Genomic DNA, 7,679 nt, shown 5'->3' on the forward strand with positions numbered 1-7,679 from the left:
TAAAGCTTACCAAGGGCAATACGATTGTATTTCCCTCGATTGGCTACAATTTTAGAGTAACCAATCTGGATTTTCACTCTAGCATCCCAGACAGCACGCTCCCGAAGAGTTTTAAGATTTTTTGTAAGTGTAATACCCAACCACAGGATCGAATCTACATGAGGGATAGAAAAATTTTGAAAAATTAGAGGCCTAGGAGAAGAGGGAACATTGAAAGAAAGATACTCACATTTATCAACATTAAGCGAAAGACCGATTTTAGTAAAAGAAGAAGAAACTTTATGAACCATCTGCGATAGACTGAGTTTAGACCGGCTAATTAGAAGAATGTCATCAGCAATAAGCAAGGTAAGAAATATCACTCAAACCAACAAAACACATAGAAGAAATATTCTCAAGAATACCAGAGATACAAAATTTGAAAATACTAGGAGATAACACTCCACCCTGCCGTACGCCCCGACGAACAAGAACATTAGAAGATGAAAGGGCACCATTAGTTTTAATTCGAAGATAAGAATTACTATACCAAAACTTTAGAAGAAAAATAACTGAAAGGTTAATACCGTGACTATAAAGAGAGTAAAGAGCCTGATAATGTACAACACTATCAAAAGCCTTAGAAAGATCAAGAGCACAAATATGAAGACCATACCCTTTAGCCGAAGCATCTTTAAGAAGGAAAGCAAGAGCACGGTGAGCGTGCTGGCACCCAATGCCAGACCGAAAACCAAACTGATTCTCCCCGAAATTAGCATTCATACTTATGAAAGGAAGTAGGATGTGTTCAAGGATTTTACTAAAATTACAAGCAACCGTGATAGGCCTGTAAGAAGAACAATCCAAAGGAGTCTTATCTCGTTTAAGTACAGAAGTGATAGTTCCACACAAAAAGCTGTCAGGAACGAGGGAACAACAAAGGCACATTTGGAAAAACAACTGTAAATGGAAAAACAAAGACGGGCAATTTATTTTTAGATGACAAGCACTGATACCGTCAATATCAAGAGAACTTGATTTCAATTTCTTAACAGATGCAATTACAGCGCCAACTGAAACGGGATTAACTTGTGCCTGAGTCAGGGAAGGCGGGAGAACCGAATCAAGCAGTTTCGAATAAAGCGCGTGCACTGCATAATTCAATTTGGAAAATATAACTGAATAGTGGTCAGACCATGCAGAAGGCGTAATGGGGCAATTAGGATTTGCCGAGTTATTTAAATTAGCTGAATTAATCACTTTGTCCCATTCTTTCTTATTGGTAGGATATTCTAACCCTTTGTAACGGCTCGATCGCAGAGATTTCTTAAATTCACGCTTAGTTTTTTGTTTTATTTCAAACACATTCCCAGCTAATGGTCGACCGTTAGCAACCCATATACGCAGCCACAATTTGGCTTTATTTTTCACACTTTTCAGCTCAGGGTCACACGACCAGATTGGTTTCCTTGTACTTTTCCTCACTCGCTCTTGAGGGACAGCAACCTCCTCAGAGCGTTTTAAACACCACACGATTTGGTTGTAATAATGATTCAGATCGTAATTACTTTTAGTAGGACTAACACTCAGCTGGAGTAGATGAAAAGGTACACGTAAAGAACCAAGGAGAATGGCCAGGGTTGAAAAATATAATGGCATATTAACATTTTTCCAATTACTCCGCACAAACCATTTAGAGGCAGGAGCACAAGCCTGGTCAGTACTATCTTTTCTAATCGAAAAGCATAGTGATAAAGGAAGGTGATCAATATCTTGCTCATCTTCGTGGACATGCACTGTTGAAGATGTAATGAACGGGGAACAAATCACGTGATCAATATCCGATAAGCTGCCGGAATTATGCACATACGAGAAGGGTAGATCCTTCGCAATTATTCTGTAATCAGGGAGACAATCAAGTAGGTTCACAGTACGAGCAGAATCACGTTTTACATCAGTGTTCATATCTCCAATAATAATAAATTCGTACCCATTTTTGCTTATATTTTGAAGGAGAGTTTTCAAACTGGAGCATGCTTTGGAGAATTTATTAAGCGATTTCACATTCTTCCCATCATGAGGCAGGTAAGTGTTTATCAATACGGTTTTACCAAGTCTTATAGCCAATAAATGTTCATCAGAGAAATAGCATGACGGGGAAAGAAAGCTGAGCTTTTGTTTTATAATACATGCTAAACCCCCTGAAGGCCTTCCAAAAGTAGATTTAGCGTTTGTAGTGAAAACAAAGTGGGCGGAACTGCGGCGCAGGAAATTAACACTCGTTGCGGTCAAAAGATGTTCCTGAAAGCATACAATGTCAAACTTACTGTACAGTTCATCAATGGTCAGGTCCTTGTTTTTTGTCCCATTAATATTGAAGGACACGAGTGATACTGATTCAAACATTAGTTTGTTTTCGGTAACTTGCGACTGACAATTGCTTTCAATTTAGGGCAAGTGAGGCTAAACGAAACATGATCACCTCCACAGTTTGCGCACTTAGGTGACAAATTGCAAGGCGAGTCTCTATCTGAAACATGAGGACCGGCACATCGCGCACATTTTGGTGTAACACTGGGACAAGACGACTGGAGATGGTCAGGGGATCGGCAATTGTTACAGCACCGGGGAATCGCTTTGAACTCATAAACACTTAGGATTTCGTATCCAACTTTGAGACCATATCTAAATGCTTCGACTCTTGATGTTGCATCAGAGAATTCAAGTTTTACTACAAGCGATTTCCCTAGCCTAGAGGCACCAGAAACACCAGGGCACGATATCAGGTGGGACAGTTCAAAATCAGGCGGGATTCCCTTCAGGAGTCCGTAAAACTTCTTGGTTAGAACTTTCGCAGAAGAGCCAGTAAACGCACTAGTCACCGATAAGCGGAAATCTTCAGCAACTGACTTATCTATATTGATAAACAGTTTGTCACGAACAGGGCGAATGCTAGTGATTGATTCGTGTCCATCGATCTGATCTATCAGATCTTTTCGTTTTATTGGGTCCGAAAGGGTAGATGGAAGGTTGGACACAACAATAGTAGCATGCGAGTCGGGAATTGCAGGTTTCGGCAGTTGCGGGTAATTCAGTTCATAAGCATCCAGCTTGGTGGCAACAACCTTGAGTAGTTGTTCCACGCGATTCACCTTTGTTGACAGCCTAGAATACGCAACTGCGGGCAAAACCGGGACCTCGGTTGGAGACTTGATCACGTAAATCGGAGTTGATACCTCCTCAGAGTCCAGTTTCTTAATAAAATCAAGAATATCTTTCACATTGTTCGCAGAAGCTTTCGCACCGATGCGCCGGGGGCAATTATCATTTGGCGCAACCTTCGCCCAAAATTCGCTTTTCGCATCAGCAATAACACCGCATTCAAAAAAGTCTATTGCGTGTTGAATAATAGTAGCTTCTTCAATACCTTCTTCCCAGTTGTTTTGCAAAAAGTTCATTACCGGGCAATGCACATACTCTCTGTTATCCATTATCCTTTACTGGGAAAAACCAGTCAAACTGGTCAAAGAGCACTACTGATTCATACTTATGCGTCACTATAATCCCTATTGCGAAATTTTGATTTTCTTCACAAAAAACTTACTGGATTAATAATGTCCATGCAATATCCAATTTAGATGTTGACACTTTTTTTTAAAGAAAAATTCATCAATTTTAAGATTAAAATTGATGACCATGAAATCTGCAGGATAGAGATACCCCGAAAAAGAGCTGATAAACATATAATTCTTATTCAAAACTAGGAAAGAGAAGATAATGTTAGGGAGGACTCACATGAATGAGTTCAAATCAACAGCAAACTTTTCATTAGCTCTCAATGACGATACATAAATAAATATTACTAGGATCCCCCCTAAAAAGATCAAAAAAAGAATTAATGAAATTCATAGGCAGACACTCTTAAACATAATAAAAATCAATAGAGTTTGATTGAACAGCGAGAGTGTAAAAGCAAGAGGATGATTCATCAGAAGCATAAATATGGAAATAACAACAAATGATCCTAGCATGTCAAAAGGTAGTTTAATAAAACTTGTAGCTTTGGAAGTTAAAGATGTAAATAACTCTTTTGAAGACCGAGAGATCTCTCTAAATTTGGCTTACAAGACTGACATTATTTTTAATTACTCAGTCGATCATAATTATTTATTTATCACTCTTTCTAGGATTAATAATCTTTTCTTCAAGAAAAAATCATCTTTTAGTAACTCTGTTGAGATTAGAATTTCTCATTCTTCTATCGTTCGGATTATTAATATATTCAAACTATATGAGAATAACTAACGCATTCATCGTTCTCAGAATCACAGTTTGCGTAGGAGCCTTGGGATTATCAGTATTGGTCTCTTTAGTCCGTTCATTAGGATCGGATCAAGTACAGTTTCTAAATGAATAAGTGGTTCTTCACCTCAAGTTTAGTATATTTAACACTAATATACAAGTTAATATCAGAATTTCATTTAGCGTGAGGGAGCACTCTATTCACTTAACTTCGGAAATTTTCTTCTTAATCGTTATTAGATTGAAGCCTGGCAATTAAGCTATAGAGTTATTCTCGTAAGTTTGTTTGTCCTTTTATGATTAACTTTCACCACGCAGTCATTCATTCGAATTTATGTTTTCTTTGAGTGTTCGTTAATTCCCACAATTATTTTAATTCTCGGTTGAGGTTATCAGCCAGAACGTCAACCCGCATCTTAATACTTCTTATTTTACACTCTACTATCCTCTCTACCTTTACTTTTCATAATTATTGCTCATACGAATGCTTATTCATCGTCCATTTGCAATTTTGGGGAAATTTTAGAGACAAGATAGTTTTCTTGTTAGCTATTCTTTCGTTCGTAGGGAAACTCCCAGTCTATTTTGCACGCACTTGATTACCTAAGGCTTTTTTAAGAATCCCCATTTACTGGTTCTATAGTGTTAGCCGCCATCCTTTCGAAGCTAGGGGGTTACGGCCTTTACTTGGAACAAGGACTAAACATTTATAGAGAAACAATATTGATAGGGGCCTGCCTAGTAGGCGGAATCTTCAGTTGCTATATCTGCTTGCGTCAATCCGATGTCAAATCTTTAATTAATTACTCCTCCGTAGCTCACATATCATTCGTTATTCTAGGTATGCTTATATCTTGTATTTACACTAAAATAAGATCAAGTCTAATAATGGTATTTCATAGGATATATTCTTCTGGATTATTTTATTTAAGCTATCTATTTTATGCGCGTATCTGAAGTCGTAGATTCTTTCTTACCCGTAGAACAATGTCTCTTTTCCCATAGTTATGTTTTTGATGACTCGGTCTTAGTTTTTTCAATATAGGACTTCCCCCGTCACTCAACTTCTTTTCCGAAATAAATTTTTTATCGGTATATTCAGTCGAGATTGGATAGTAGTAGCTCTATCCGCAATCTTATGTTTTTTCTAATCATGTTACTGCATCTATTTATACTCTAGAACTAGCCACGGGGAGAGATTATACATCCTTAGCTGATTAGAGTATAGCTTAAAGGAATATTCACTCAGGAGAGCACATTTTATCCCTCTGCTTACTCTAATTCTCGTTTACTGTTATAGTTTCAAAAGAACATCAGTTTGTGGAACTAAAGGAGAACTATTTCTAACAGTATTGTTATATTTCGTATCAGGCTATATTTTATTAATTATCGGGGTAATGAGTATTTGTTGCTCATTCTCATTGTTCAAATCGGATGAAATTTATTTATTAAAAATATCCTTCTTGCATTTGGATTACCAAGTGTGTTTAGATTGGTTAGGACTATCATTTATTTTCTTAGTGCTTCTAATTTCTTCTCAAGTGATAATTTATTCTTCTTACTATATAAGCGACGAAATTTTTCTAAATCGTTTCATATATATAAAGTTAGGATTTATCTCATCTATGGTTCTGCTAATCATATCTTCAGACGGATTAAGACTAATGCTAGGTTGAGACGGATTTTGGATTACCTCATACTTACTATTTATATTTTATAAAAATTACACTTCTTCTTCTAGAGGAATGACTACCATTCTAAGAAACCGAGTGGGGGATGTATTAATTTTATGGTCACTGGGGTTAATATTTTACTCTAGGAGCTGGGACTACATGTTTTTAATATATTTCTCGCTATCAATCATGCTCCTCTTTATCCTATCTTCTTTTACCAAAAGAACTCAATTACCTTTCTCTGCATGGTTACCAGCAGCTATAGCAGCCCCTACCCCTGTCTCATCTTTAGTTCATTCATCCACACTAGTAAAAGCCGGGATCTATTTGATGATCTGTTCGTCTCCCTCGTTTGAAGAGAGAGGTTGCTGCTTACTTGTTATCATAGGAGCCTTAACTTCCTTTTTCTCAGGGGTGGCTGCATTTGGAGAAAACGATTTAAAACGTGTAATTGCATTATCTACATTAAGCCAACTGGGAGTAATAATATTCTCTCTAGGTTTAGGGCTTACGCTATTTTGTTACTTCCGTCTTCTTGCTCATGCTCTTTTTAAGGCCCTTCTTTTTATATGATCAGGGGTCGTAATCCATTCATTAGGTGTACAAGACATACGTCGACTAGGAGGGGTATCCAAGATACTCCCTTACACCAGCTACATTTTTTTAGTAGGTTCTCTGAGATTGATGGGATTTCCATTTTTATCGGGTTTCTTCTCAAATGATTTAATTATCGAATCTTCAGACGACCTAGGCATATTAATCGTTAGTGTACATATATTAGCTTCAAGTCTTTTACCGAGAACTTATTCTTCCCGAATCGCAACAATATGTTTATGTTCCTATAATTATAATTTAAGCTGTCAGTATAGGGATGAAGAAGGGGATTATCTAACTGCCCTCTTTGTTCTTTACTGGGGGACCGTTATAGGAGGATATTTCTTTTATTGATGTTTTCTGGGGGACCTAAGAATTATCTTAGATGCATCCGAGGAAATTCCCCTTCTCTCTCTTATCAGAATAGGGGTGATATTACCTTACTCTATCAAATCATTCAGCTTGAGTCTAAGACATTATGTAAGTAGAATATTATTTTTACCATTAATTACAGGGCGGACAAGCTTTATAGCCCTAGCTATGGGTGAACTCCTTTATCACGAGGGCGATTTTGGCTGGGTAGAAGAAGCGGGACCCTCACTAATCTATCAGAATAGCTCATGGGGTTCATCTGTATTTTCGTTCTTAACCTCCTCCCCATATAAGGTAATCATCTTAACTTCTTTATTATTTACACTATTTATATATTTATATAGCTTAACAAGAGCACAACACTGAAGATGTTGGGGTGGATAATTCCTGGAAATATTTAAAGGACATTTGTCCATCTATGCATTGAAAATGCATTGTATTAAATATCCTTCATAAATAGGAAGTGAGTAAAATTTAACTACCCGGTCGAAGAGTTAGCAGCTCCCATCCTTCTTCCTGCCTCTTAACAGGGGTCATCCCTTCCTCTTCATTAACAATGAAGCGCTACTAATTAGCTTCTGCTAAAGAGCGGGGGCCAAGGGGCCTAAATTCAGGTCAAAATTAGATATGATAATATCAATTTTCACTCTGAGAGAAGGAATATTCCTCTTTTAGGATGCAAACCCAATGTTCTACTGAAACTATTCTCCTAAATAAAACAATCTTTAATAAAGTTGACAATTATTTAATTCATCGGAG

General features: G+C 37.2%; 1 pseudogene; it reads left to right on the forward strand.

The window, feature by feature from the left end:
- The first annotated feature begins 3,981 nt into the window (after nucleotides 1–3,981).
- LOC136034347 (NADH-ubiquinone oxidoreductase chain 5-like) lies at nucleotides 3,982–7,286 on the forward strand (annotated as a pseudogene).
- Nucleotides 7,287–7,679: the final 393 nt, after the last annotated feature.

Source organism: Artemia franciscana, chromosome 13 (genome assembly GCF_032884065.1).
Source record: "Artemia franciscana chromosome 13, ASM3288406v1, whole genome shotgun sequence".
NCBI classification, from domain to species: domain Eukaryota; kingdom Metazoa; phylum Arthropoda; class Branchiopoda; order Anostraca; family Artemiidae; genus Artemia; species Artemia franciscana.